The sequence below is a fragment of the Bombus pyrosoma genome, linkage group LG1 (genome assembly GCF_014825855.1).
Source record: "Bombus pyrosoma isolate SC7728 linkage group LG1, ASM1482585v1, whole genome shotgun sequence".
NCBI classification, from domain to species: Eukaryota; Metazoa; Arthropoda; class Insecta; order Hymenoptera; family Apidae; genus Bombus; species Bombus pyrosoma.
In genome coordinates, this window is record NC_057770.1 from 12,387,638 (window position 1) to 12,402,507 (window position 14,870).

The 14,870-nt window shown below is 36.1% G+C and overlaps 1 protein-coding gene across 6 annotated transcripts in view; it reads right to left on the minus strand.

The window, feature by feature from the left end:
• LOC122570676 (uncharacterized protein CG43427) overlaps positions 1-14,870 on the minus strand; it is a 157,728-nt gene that overhangs the window by 59,755 nt on the left and 83,103 nt on the right. The window contains exon 1 of one of the 6 annotated variants that reach the window (XM_043733316.1): positions 12,597-12,915. The exons of the other annotated variants lie outside the window; for them this stretch is intronic. The gene's annotated coding sequence lies outside the window, so the exon portion shown is untranslated. Of the gene's footprint in view, positions 1-12,596; positions 12,916-14,870 lie in introns of those variants that run through there. 6 annotated transcript variants of the gene reach the window in all.

The window sequence follows — 14,870 nt, forward strand, 5'->3', positions numbered from 1 at the left end:
GCCGATCGTCGCCGTAGAAGTAGGTCGAGAAGAAATAGCCGCGATGCGTGCGAATCCACGCAAACGAAACGACGACAACCGACCGCGATCGAGGTAGAAATTTTCTTCAAGTCGTCTGTATCGGTGTCAAGAGATGCGGCTCACTCCGGATCTCTATCCGTCCCTGTTTTCTCCGGATATTTTTACAATTATTATCACAATTATCGCATAGCCAGTAACGTTTTCTTTGGGAGTTTCCGTGACGACGCGAATAGTTCCCTTGAAAATGGAATAAAACGAACAGCCCTGATGGTTGGTAGTTGATAGTGCTTCATGAATATATGGAATAGTATAGTAGAATTTCTCCATCATCTGAATTTATTTGGGTAAACGCAATTTATTATTGTTCGTCAATAGTTCGTGTTCAGATAAGTGAGTTTAATTGGCGAGAGGTCAGTTAAACGGGCATTAATTAAAATTTCGTTCGAATAAATGGGATAAACTTTAACGGAGTTCGCAGATTCTCTCAATTACCTATGATTTTTCATCCATATAACAGGAATGATAAATACATCCAATTTAAAGAACTTTATCTAATGGAATAAGAAGATTTTTATTACTTTTGGTTTTTCGTTTTTGCATTATAGTTTTGATATATAATCAGTTATATATCGATCGGATTAACGTGATCTGAACCTTGAAACTGCAATTTAATGAATTTTCTACGAGGAGTCTCGAGACAATCGTGTATTCAATAAATTCCATTCAATCAACAATAATCATAAAGAGAAGAGAGTCGACGCTGTAAACGATGCTTCATAACAAATACTTCACGAGAAACGCTATTTCACTTAAACTGACAGGAATTTAGAAAACTCGTTAATTTTCTACCGTCAACAAAACTGTATTCAACTGTATTCAATTTTTACCATTTGTACATAATATCCAACATTAATCAGATAAAAATTATTTACAATTTCCCCATCAACAATCGTGTTTCAAACTTATCCAATTCAAAAGTTACAATTTTCTGCACAATGATGGAGATATACTTACTGTGTCAGAAGTGAAAAGCTGAACACTTTCGCCCAATTCGATCGCTTTTCATGAGAAACGGATACCGATTGTTGTAGCGTGTTCGCTTTTTAAACCGAACGTCCCAATTAGGAGAAACTCTACGACAACGAACTTTCGAATTGTCTAGAAAATGGATTTTCCTTCCACGCTTGACAAGATATTTACTACGATTCGAAGGATCGCGAGTACCTCCCGGTTTCATTACTTCGCGACGAGTGAAATTACTATCAATTAAACGCACCACCACATTGTTCTTGTAATTGCTCAATTGTCCCGACAGCATAACGCGACATTTATGAATTTCTGCCTTCTATTGTAAGACTTTATTTCGTGCGATCGTAATTAAGGAAAAAATCGTGCTCTTGTTTCGTTATGCGTCTAAACACAATCGTTATTTGATTCGTTGAAGCATATTATTGCGCGATTGATCGACTTTCAAAAGTGACATCGAAATTTGGGACCTTCCTCTTTTCACGATTCATCTGTCTCTTGACACAATGATACAATTGATGTTCGTTGATTCGTTGATTGACGGTTCGTAATGCAGTAAATTGTTGGCGAAATCTCTACGTCAGGTTCACTGGTCTTCTCTGAAAGACAGGACTATACGTCTTCAAATTGTATTGAACTGTCAAAATAGTCTGATACGCTTCCATTTACAGATGATACTACTTTTATCATGCTTGTCTATCAAATAGGAATTATATCATACTGTTCTACTGAAACAAAAGTGACCAGTGATTCTGAAGTTTTAATCGATGCATTTCTAAGAGAAGACCGATTGTAAATTTGTTTATTTATAATTTACAAATATTGTATAAGATATATTTGCAAAAGTTTGTACATTGAGATATCCAGAAAATATGCTGGGAGTATCCCACAGCATGAATTGCTACGAAACGATAGCTTGCAAAATTAAAACTCGTTGAATATGCCAGAGTCTGTTGCAACATCCTATCGTGCAATTCACTGCAAGTAAATCCGCGAGTCATTCAGAATATTGCTTGTTAATTGACTGATAAAATCATCATTTAAACTTTTACAACCACTCAATATACATAATACGCATATCTTTCTAAACACTTCAGTTAATCGTTTCTAATTCACGCTACTGCATACAAAACGTCTGCCCTAATCTTTAAATCCTACGGTAAGGGTATCATCTATATTTAAATTCAATTCATTAATAAACAATTTAATTTTATCTATTTTTCTATACTAATTATATATTAGATAAAAATCTTCATTGATCAACGAGACGAATCTAAAATTAGGGAAGTGACAAAATAATCTTCGTAGTACCTTCTCGAATTACTTAGCGTGTCGAAATTCCCCGAAATATCTAACGAATCTCCCGAAAAGCCAATGATAATTATAGAAGACAGAGATCCATTTATCCGGAGTGGCGATCACGCGGAATCCGGACCCCTCAAACGCGCTGGTGGCCGATGTATATTCCAAGAGAAATATCAGCGATCTTTACGACCCCCGTTGCCACCAAACCAACGAAGGATTCAGGGTAGAACACGCGTGCTAACGCCAGAAATACATCGGGGCCATGTAGAACGCTTCATCCTCTCTTATACTTGTATTTCGGTCTAGGGTAATGCACGGAAACGCGACGCGCGTAAACACATGTTCGCCATATGGCGAACAGTGTGTTCGTCGTGATTTTTTCGCGTGACCCGGACCTTGAGAACGCGTCACAGATCCCGGAGATCGCGCGTCGCCACGTTGAATTGGGAATACATCGATCAAAATTCATTTTATATTCCGTCTGAGGATTGGAATAATGCTGTAAGTTTGTAGCAGGCATCTTTGTACGAAATCATTTCTGACAGATAGCACTAATGCACGCGGGTTTTTATGATGATGAAACGAATGCGTGTATTTATTTGGGACGACAATTAGTCCTTGTTGGACTTCTATGCTATATTATAAAAGAAGTACATATTAAATTGTTTGGCAAGTTTGTAATGCTTTTGTCGGCTCGAATATGCTGTCCTGGGTTTGATGATTATTTATTATGAATTTCTGCTAAATGATAATGTTCGACCGTTCGCGGAGAGACGCGGTCGCGGTAGAGCGCGCCAAGGAGAGTCGTAAATTCTCGTTACGATACGATAATCGACGCTACGAAGCAGCTGATCCCCTATTTCGTTTAAGACAGTAGGGGTGGTTGCATAATTATAACACTGATTTAAAAAATTAAATATACTCTTTATTCCAACAACTTTTCCTCGAAGAATATAAGGTGAAGAGTGGCTAACAAATTGAGATGTATTCTGTTCGAAGGGATGATAGCAAGTAAGTTATGTTTTGTGACGGCAGTATTTATACGAAACTAGTGATGGGTGCTGGTCGCTCGCGAATGGAAATGACAGTTGAACATGGGAAAAACTCGCTCTTTCCTTTTTTTACCGGATTGAACAATAATCCTAAGGAACTTCTCCGATTTGAAAGATGTTTTGTAACAATTAAGGGCCTTGACGGTAAAGTAAAAATGCTTAATTTTATGACAGTTCCTTAGGCATATTGTGGTCCGGCTAATTGCATTCGTAGAACTGGTAGCCGTTTTGACCGAGGAATGGATTTTAGTATATTGCAAGGACGTAACAGATACATTGAAGTATATTGAAGTATATACATTGAAGAACAGTATATTGAAGAAGTCAATTTAATAATTGATATATATTATGAATATAATGTTGCAAGTAATTAAAGGAGAATATTAAAAAGCTATTAAAATAATGTATATTTTATGAATTAATGGCATGGTTTAAATAATCCTACAATTATTCTGATTATAACATACACGCAAATGAAATGGAGATTTCGAAGTATGTATCACAATAGGTACATCTAAAGCTTCATCACACTTTTGATTAAAAAGGCCATTAGAAAGGGAGCAATGGAATATTTCCTTATTAACTCTCAATTAAAACAAATATATAGCCTGTTATACGGTATATTAAATGTCAGTGCTTTCCGAAATCCAATCCCGTCGCAGCATCTTTGTGAGATTTAAGGCTGACAGTTTGCAAAATTTATATTTGAGCGGCGAAAATGTTGCTTCACACGTGACCGATAATTACACGAAAATATGAGGCAAATTAAGACGTTTGTGATAAATTTCGATTAATCGAGTGGAACGGTGGAACGACGTTCCTGGACGGCAACGTTCCACGATCGAACCCTTCCAGCTTCTCCGCCCCCGAAAACTATAATTAGCCAGCACTTTGGCAATTTGCCTATCGCTTCCTTTCATTCATATTCCTGTTGCTGCCGTTGGTAAAGATAAAAATAAACCGACCAGTTATAAAGCCCTCCTAATCAGAAATGATCCTTCTACCCTGTCATAATTACATTCGATTGCTTTATTAGCGATATAATCGAACAATTAATATAATCTTTCTTTCGTACAACATACAATTTGTCAAATAGTGTCATAACTGATTTATAAAACGATTGAATAATGTAAAATTTACAGATGAATTGTTACATTTTATTCGAAATTTTTTTTCCATTTATGAAGTGAACGTAAATATATAAAAAAAATAAAATTATTAAACTGCCAACGATGCAGTTATAAAAAAGTTGAAGATACAAAAACGTATTTAACTGCATTTACAAAAATATGAATTCGCATAAATATCCGCAGTCTAGAAATAATTTTGTCTTATAGAAGAATAAAATTATTTGATTATTCGAAAAATTCTATTATTCGAATAAAACATGTGTTGTGAGTTCAAGTAATGTCGAACTATCAGAGTTACTCTACGAGTTACTTATTCCTTAACATTCAACTTTTCTATTATTCATAGAGTCAAACGGTTGAAAAATAAAAGTCATACGCAAGATCGTACGATGGCTGATATCATCCGAACAAAAAGTCAGCAGCAAAAGAAACGTATGAGGTCATTACGTCTGAAACATAAACGCGACATTGACAGCTATATTGGCGAGATTCGAAAGGATATTCGAACGTCTGCCATCATAGGAGTGTGCATAATTTCGCATTCACCACGTGTGGCAGGTATTCGAAGGTAACACATGGTGGGGAGCGTTACATGAAAGGAAAGATCGAGACGTACCGATCCACTTTGACAGCGAGAATAAATAGAAGTCGCTCGAGAAACGTAAATTTTCAATCGGTTCAGAGATCAGCTTCGTATAATGCTATATGGTAATGAGAATATTTCAACCCTTATTATACTGCAAACATGTTATTAATTAATTTGCGATGTGTACGAATTAATTATAATATTTCTGCAATTTCTATCTAAGAATTGCAACTTTTATTTGTCGTAGAATTTTCAGTAATATTTTGATAAAACTATGGTGAATTCTCTATATAATAAAGTTTTTGTAAATTTCCTACGTAATAAGATTCCGGTATTAAATTTTCTACATAATAAAATTCTGATATCCATAATATATTTTCCAAATAATAAAATTCTCTTTCTAAAATTATCCTCTTACTCGCACCATTACAGAGATATGCTGCTCGCTTTTCATTTACATATCGTAAACCTTCCGATGCTCGTGATACTCGTGTAACATAATAACGATACAATTTATTATAATCAGTGCTCCCGTACAATTTACATGTAGCAGCTTCGCAGGCCCATTAGCAAATTGCCCTTCGTCCGAGTTAATTGCAAAGGTTCGAACATGGTAGGAGCGTTTAAAGGCGAGAAGACGACACGAAGGAGGGGAAGAACACGTTGAATCGCACAGGTGCGGGTCGACATATTCAGCACGTTCTTGGCGAGTAATGCGGCCTTTCTCCGTGACATTTCAGAGGCAACAAAACAGATGTAGGTGGAGCTCTTGCATCTTTCATTACGATGCAAGGACGACCGGCTACGAAGAACCGATTCGAGATTCTGCTATGCCGATCTTAACCTCCGATTCTTTTCTTCCAAACTTTAACTTGTCGCGGATTAAATGGACGTTAATCATGATTTATCGATTCAACATCAAAAGAAACTGAATAAATAATTTCAAGTTCGAAAGGCAATCCCAAAATTATAATTTTGTTTTTGTTACCCGTACATTCTTTTATAAAGAGGAAAAATTGAAAGAAAATTGAAAAGAGGACAAGTTGAAAAACAATGTCAAAATTGTAATTTTTTTTTACTGCTCCCGTCTTTTTTGGTGGAAAAAAAAGCAACCACAAGTTGTGAAAGCCAATGTCACGGATTTATATAACCAATGATCCGTAGTTTCGTATAGTTATGTGTGCAGCTATACTGTTATTTAATTTGTACAGGCTAAAAACAACAAACAAGATTATGCAATAATATGGCTTAGAATAGTGTTTCAAATAAAATGCTTTCATTCCGCTACTGTTTCTTACATTACACGAGAATACCGAGTGAGTCATCTAACTTGACGGCCTCACATTACTGGCGAACGACGTGTGAATCGTGATACTGATTTACTGTAGTTCCTGAAAAATTTGCATCACTGTAGTGTCGAAAAGATATGATGCAATATGCTTCTTAATTTATATCTACACATAAAAAAGAGGAACGTCGACTGGTATTTTTAAAGATGAAATCTCACGCTTTTATAAATACGAGCATTTCCAGCATTTCACGTTTATACAAAGATACAGTAGACAGACGTTACAGAGAAAATTAATATTTAACAATGTAATATTTTATAATTTTATATTATATATTTGGTGTTCTTTTATATTTGAACACATTCATTAATATTGACGCATATACTGCGTTAATGCATTAATCAGTTAAATACTACTGACATAACTGCTGTATCTTTGTCCTTCACGTGATTCGTTAAAATGATTGGAAAGTTAAAAGAGTACCTAGTGAACAGTATGTCAGAATCGTTATTATTTAAAATAAAGATACTTTTGAAATACTTTATGTTCTGGTATTTTATAGTTTGATCTGGTATCTAACAAAATATACAATTTTAAAGATGGGCTAGTTACGTCTTGATACCAGTGAAAGCGTTAAGCTGCTCAAAGCTACCTTAAGAGTATTAGTTTTTTTTCCAATGTTTCTACGTTTATTTCCTCGAATTATAATATTAGAGCGCTGACAAAGCTACCGTTACAACATTTCCCTGGGATTAGTGACGTCTACGATTCGGTCAGCTGGCTACCCGGAAAAGAAATCGTAACCGGTTGTTACGTAAACTGCACGATTGACTAGACGAAAAGACACGTTACCATAGAACTGGTAGAATGTTCGCGTATTTTATCTACAATAGTAACGATTCCCTAATTTTACTGTCTGCATGCTACAATTTTAAAATCCAGTTATGAGTTCCCTACTCTTCCCCGAACCGCTTCCTCCTAAACTGGTTTCAGAAAGACATTCACTTTATCTATGCAACACCACTGATGTAAATACACGTGCGTTAATCCTCTGAGAATATAATAAAATAACGAAGATTTTCAGGATAATTTTTTCTTTGTCAAGATTTCTAATATTTCCGATGCCGGATGTAAAAAATAGATATTCCAAAGGTTTTGTAGAAAATACACGAGGCATTAAAAATAAAGATGGAACTTAAGGAGTGAAATTTATAATACTATACGTGACAGCTTTGCCGAACCTTTCTCGTGTTGCATTATGAAAAGGTTAAAGTAAATCATAATAATTCTACATAATCTATGTTATTATTGCCACCTTGTTTCATGTTTTTAATAACACAGAAACCGGATAAAAAATTAACAGAGAGAAATTACAGTTCGTTCAAAGTGAAAGAATTCACTAACGTCTAATCCTCGCGACGTGTCGAAGCGGAAGTGAAACGAGGATGGATACGTGATAGAATCCCTTTATTAGAGTCACGTAACGTCGCAATGCGACGGTGAACTCGTATCTCGTGCGAAACTCGCTGTCAATATTAACACCGTTTCCCCATTCGAAGTGTTGTAACTCGAAACGAGGGAATTTTTATTCTGGCGATACACCAGGAAAGGAAAATATCGCTTGCGCAATTCGCAACGAAAACTAGCGCGGCTAGAAACGAAAGCTCTGCGCGACCGGTAGCTGGATTTCGTGTATACGTATGTTTAACATGTACTACCACTCAAAGGAATTTGGATACTTGCTTATCTTTTGATGAGATGTATTTCAATTATACAATAACGGATAAATCAAACTGCATTTATTTTCTTCTTTCTGATCAGTCAAATTGACCAATTATCACTACCATTTTGTACAAAATTCTCTATTTCATTAGTAAGGTACAGAGTTTTTAATACCTCAAAAAAAAAAAATCTTATTTTCTTAAGTATGAATATTTGTTATAGATAGATAGTATATAAACTACTGCGAATTTTAAAATAAATTTTGTAAAATAATATTTATTTTGTCATTTTTCTCTGTAGCCACTGGTAGTATTAGTAGTAGTAGTAGTATATATATATAAGGTGGTCTAAAAATCAGCCCCACGATTTTTCTACAAATCGTAATACTAAGAACTTCAAGGAAAGTTTTACTTCTATGAAAAATTAAGGTTACCTCTATTTTTTAAAAATGAGAATAATTTTTATATACCCCATTCGAAAGATTTTTTAATCCTCCACAAAAAAGTATTAAAGTATTTGTTCCGAGAAATGATTAAATTTTATTTAAAGTTTAAATGATATTTTAACTTCAATGTTGTAGAACTTATCCTACGAAAAACAACGAAAATAAAAATTAAGAAATGCTTGCTATCTTTTCTTATCTCTCACACAATAAATTTTATGACATTAAAGTTAAAATTTATCTTAAACTAATAATTTCTCGACCAAGTACCTTAATACTTTTTTGTAAGGAATTAAAGTACGTATGGAATAATGTATACAAAAATGTATTGTTCCATTTAGAAATATAGAGATCACCTTGACCTTTTTATCTAAGTGAAATTTTTTTTAAAAACCTTAATATTGCAATTTGTTGTGAATTGAAATCTGATTAATTGATTAAATTTTCTTCGGAACATTTTTTTGTGAGACTACCAGAAGTGTCTGAAAAATTTCGGGGACTGATTTATAGACCACGTTGTATAATCAATAGTAAAATATAGATTATTGCCAGCTGTTTAGTAGGTAGTTTAGATTTATAGCCTGACGATTCTATGGAAGTATAGTAGTTATTACTTTTGATTACTAATTCATTATTAATTTTTACATTTTAGTAACATTCACATACTGTTATTACATATTGACTAAGGCTTTGGATTCTGATAAACAGTAGCGTAAGTACGGTATCCAAGTTTCGCACAGGTGGCGGTGAGCGGCCAGGGCAAAGATTTTTCATTCGTGTTCGCACGATGCATTTCGACACACGGAGCCCCGCGACCGTACAACTCGACACGAACGCGCGTTCCGCGATTAAATATACCGCACGGACGAGTGACGGCGACTTTAATTACTTCGCGGAGTCCCGATTAATGACCCGCGTGGACAGCGACCGCCTCTCGTAACTCGCATCGAAAATTTCTAACGACTTTGATATATTGCGCGCTCGCCGTTTGTACAGGTGCCACACGGAAAAATTATGTTTCCTACCCTATTGGTGGAATTTCAAGTAGACAAAGGCAGTTAGCTCTTTGCTTTTCTTCTTCTTCTGGCAACATTAAGTTTTATTTAGTTAATTTATTAATGAGAAAATTTACACATTGCCACCTCATACAAAATAACAACGTGTTGATGTTATAACTATTTGAGAAACTTTACAGTTGTCGTGGAAGCAGCTTTATCAGAGCGCAGCATAAGGAAGCTTTTTAATAGGATTATGACGAAGACGAAACAGTCTCATAACAAAAATTAACACTAAAATTATCAGAAGGATAAAAATGACTACTTAATTTTTCATAAAAATTTTATACACAAGAAATTTTGAGGATTTGTCTGATTTTGTGTAAGATATTACGTATATTTTCATATGTTTCTCATTTTGATTTCCTTAGAGAGTACAAGTATTACACTTTAGTAATCAGTAGTCGCTTTAATAATTATAACAGTATTAACTAATATAGATGTAGTGGAATGCTCTGTAACAAAAATTAGCTATCTGTGAAAACTCTACTACGTTGAAATTTCGTTTATGAATCAAAGATTGCCGAATTGGAGCCAATTTTCAAGCAAATTACAAAATCACGTGAACCGTGTAAACTATAGGTTTCAACGAAAAATTCAGATCTCGTTTCAAGCAATCGGCGAGAACACGCTAAATCTCAGATCAATCTTTCGAAATTGTACGGTTCAGCTGCGTCACCGAGGCGACTAACGCCATGGTTCGCAGGCCAAATAAGATTTGAAAGGCAAAGCGTGCTGACCAGGCGAATTTTAAACAATCGCGTATCAATCACACGCCGAAGATTTCTATGAAGCTTTTTCGCGTGCAACTTTCGTTCTCCTTTTGTTACGCTGAAATCGCGACGACGGCACGTTTCCGCGCACGTGTACAAGAAACTCGTCAAGGATAACAGCTACGAGGAATCACGACTACTAGCGAATCGCAAGGAAGAAGAGGAAATCGAGATTTCGCGAGCACGTAATTTGATTTTGCTCGTTTTGCTCATTTATCCAAGTGTTTCTAGGTCGCGCATTATCCCCGATGAAATTGAAGGGGAATTTCAGATTTTCTGCTTTTAATTGACTTTGTGTTTTATCGAGTCCGAGTACTCTAAAACACTTTACTCTCGCAAGCAATCTTCTCAAACTTTATTGCATTCCAAGTTTCATTATACCTTTTCGTAGCAATAATTAGGATTCAATGTTTTCTTATGTGAGAAATAATTTGTTGGAAAGTAGCGTTACACTTTCAAAACCATTTCGGATCTTTGTTGGAATAACTAAGGTGTAACTTGAAACTAAAATACACATATGGATGTATCACGATTATCTAGATCTACTATGAAATTGCATTATAAAAATTGTGTTCGTTATTGTATTAATTCGAAGTTTTGCCTCCGAAAGGAAAGGAAGGTAAGTAACAAAATGTAAAAATGTAAACGAGAAACGAGCGAATACATTGTATATCCAAGCATCTGAGACGGAGAATAATGGAGGGTACGCGCAACAAAGGGCCAAGAGGAACGAACGTACGAATTACGTGCCGGGTCAATTATCCGGCCTGCACGACCGTTAATCCAATTTACGAAATAGCCGGTCACGAGCGTACCACACGCGGCGCGTGCGACGAAAAGGAGTGTGGATCGCGGTTAATCGTGGGTGGAAAGACCGCCCAGTGATTCGCGGCCTCTTGGAAGTTCGATTCTAACATAATGCGCTGAAACGAGGAGAGAAGGCCTGACAAAGTTGCAAGAGCCGCCGGTTAAATCATCCAGTATCTCGCGTTGCGTGCAAATAAACGTCGAATCGTGGCATTCGTGGCTCCTTTCCAGTCGAACAGAAGAAAAAGAAAAAGAGGCAAACGCTCGACCACGATTTTCGCCCCCCCCCCCCCAAGAACGTTACTCGGGCAACAGGCGTTAATTTTATGCGAATACTTGCTTGAGAACGATTAATGGCGATTGGAGAGACTGAATCGAACCGATTTCAAATTCCCCGGTCGGTTGCCCCACACGGTAATCTCACCTTTCGATTCATTTATCTGCGAGTATATATTTGTGCAAGAGGAAAGATTAGATAAGCAGTGGTGTAATGATATACAACAGAGAAGAAATTTGAATTAAAGTGATTTCGATGAAGTTGAGTTCATATATAATCGTAAAAAAATTTATAAAACAATTACAAAAAATTCTGTACTAGTGAGAAATTATTGAAGATGTTCGAATGGCAAAGTTGATTTCGCTAATGGTAAGCTAAATTTGAGAATGTACCGCTGCCTTGCTTTGATAGTGACACGATTCAAGAAATGTAAGAGAGGCGTTTTAAAATTTACGAAGAAAATATTCGCGAGCCATCCCAACGACATTATAAGGGTCGCATAACACAAGATATGCCACTATTCGGGAAGACAGTACTACCTTCCACTTATTGCGTTACAAAATAATCGAAGATAAGCTAGTGTTATTGCAATATTAAGACCAGATTGATAGCAACATAAGTAATAATCGTTTTCTCTGACGCAAAGCTGGTGGAATTATAAATATGTTTTGCACGATAAAAGTAAAAACGTAATGTAAACTTTGTATGCAATAAAAGTAAATTTGAAATTTATTGAGTTGTGCCACAATCAAAACAAACTAGCAATTTATATTTTATTGTACTGAAGTTCTTGTTACGAAACTAAAAATAGTGTGTTGACATCTTTAGAAACGAAGGTAAATCGAGCAATACTGTTATTCTGTACTTTGTACGCAACTATACTTCGTTTGTTTTTAAAAACATGCCAGGCAATGGTAGTCTTAATTATATTAACTCCATATCGTACCCCAGAGATAAGCAATACGACATACTTGCTTACTGTTTCCTCATTTATATTTCTTTGTTTCAAAATGAAAATAGATTTCAAAATAATTGAGATATCAAAACACAGATACATTGAAATTAAAATGATCATAAATCATAAACTAAATAATCATAATGAAGTACTCACGTTTTTAAAGACAGCCAAATTCAATGGGATACGCCGTCATAATGCACTCCAAAATAAACCACACTTCCACCAAAACAAAAGTTCCCAAAATTTTTTATTGCGTTCCCGTGAAAAACGAATTAAAAATTTATACGCGTTCCTGTTTTTATGAAAGACTTATCAAACTCGTCAAACGAAAACTTCTGATACGAAATCGAGTCAACGATAAGACAACACTGATAGATAACTTCTTCGATCGTATGATGCAATCGTCAATGTCACGCGAAGGTAATTGAACAGAGGACGAACGCCACAACACTACATCACCTACAAAGGACGGAGGATGACTGAGGAGGATTTAATTATTTCATATTTCAGGTATCTCCCACTTCTACGCTCACGGCTGCGCAGTGGCGATTCTCGTAGTGACTACGAGCTGCGTGCATTCACTTAACAATTTCTTCGGCTCTGCGCAACGTGTGACTGCCACGCGGTGATCCTTCATATTAATCAATATCTGTATCTAATAATTTTATTTATGCCGATTTTTCAAGATTTGACCACCTGATCTGTAAAAAATGTATAATTCGAGGTATCTTTTTTGTGGATCTTTTTTAATGTAATTTTGTGAGAAACTAGATATTTTGTAATTCGCATCATGAATTCTCTTAGAATTGTAACTTGCACGTTTTTACATTAGTCACTTTGCTATCTTTAGTTTGATAGGAATATAGCATATCTGCTTCTGCTGTTAGATCTACTATACAATTGTTACCTGCAACATAAATTTTGTAACTTACAGCGCGCGATTTGATTTCAAATTTTCAAAAAATCCTGCGGATACAATAACTTTTTGCTAAAAACATCACATGCTTATTTAAGGGAAAAACAAATTTGTTAATAATATAGTTTGCATTTACAAATTCAATGAAACAACCTTATGTAACATGTCGCCTTCGGCCATATCGCTTAAATATACAAAAGTCAGTAACATAAAAATTCTACCGTCCACGAAACCAATGTCAAAACATCAAAAACCTTACAATTCAATGAAACCAACCATACCACCTTCGAGATAAATACGCATGCAGTAGCTGTGCGCTTCCTTCAGTCAATGTAGTGCAAATGTCGGAGACCATAAAATTCATTGACGTACACCTCCGTTCATATTTATTGGGACACGTGCTAGTCTCGTATGTATCGTGATAATTGATGGGAATTACAAAGCAAATAAATACTCGAATGAAATTAGTGAAAAGAGTTTAAGGTTCCAATTCTAAGACTCTAAGTTTCGGTTTCCAAGTGTTACGTCGCGTGGGACATCTGCACTCCATCCCTCGCTACCTGGCAGACAACGGCCAACCTACCTCTTCCCGATCCTCAATAGACCCAAGGACCCACCATAAAACGTTAACTTTCTAACTGCATTGTTTCCACGCACGTTTGACAGTCAAATTGCTTGTCTTGAAGAATTTGCTAATCCTATAAGTATTTTCGGTTTATGGCTGGATCTTGGAAAAGTCCTTGGGTTTATTAGGTGCTCTTAAAAGTCACGGAGAAAGCGGACAGTCACCGGATGGGAAAAACGAGCGTATGTCCATCGAAAAAGGCTGTTTTTTCCTCAGGAACAAAATCACCCCCGCTCTACGTTGGTAGGAGACTTCTTTATATCCTTTTTTATTAGAGTGGGTCATAACCAATCGGCATCGCGGATCGTCACCCTCACTTCCTGGACGAAAAGTGTGAACAACGAATCCGCGTTTTTCGGTCAAAGGGCACACCCACATCAAGCTTTCCTCCGAAACACCATAAGAGCAGCTCAGTCAGTCGTGTGCAAGAGTGTTCAACGAGTGTTCGGTCGGTCTCCAGTCAGTCTCCAGTCTCCATCATCTCAAGTCGAATACAGTCAGTCGACAAAATACATCATACGCAACGACACGAAAAGAGTCCCAGGTCGTACTCACCCGTCGTTGTCCGTTCAAACATTCATTCTTGTATAACACCGAAGTTGTTGGATCGTTTAAATATATATAGTAACCTGTTAATCGCAGCGTTATTTCAATTAATCACCCTTATTATCCCACAAGAAATAAGGGATCGTAAGATTCGTGGCGTCGATTAGTCAATCGTAACGGGAATTTACGACTCCCGTTGGCGCGCTTCCTCGAGATCGCGTCTCCCCGCGAACGTGCGAAAGTTCACCAAGATTCTAGAGTTCCAATTCTGAAAAGTTTGATAGCGAAAGTATTTCAGTTCTCGTTCGTTAATAGCATAATTAGGTCACTTTTCGTGACA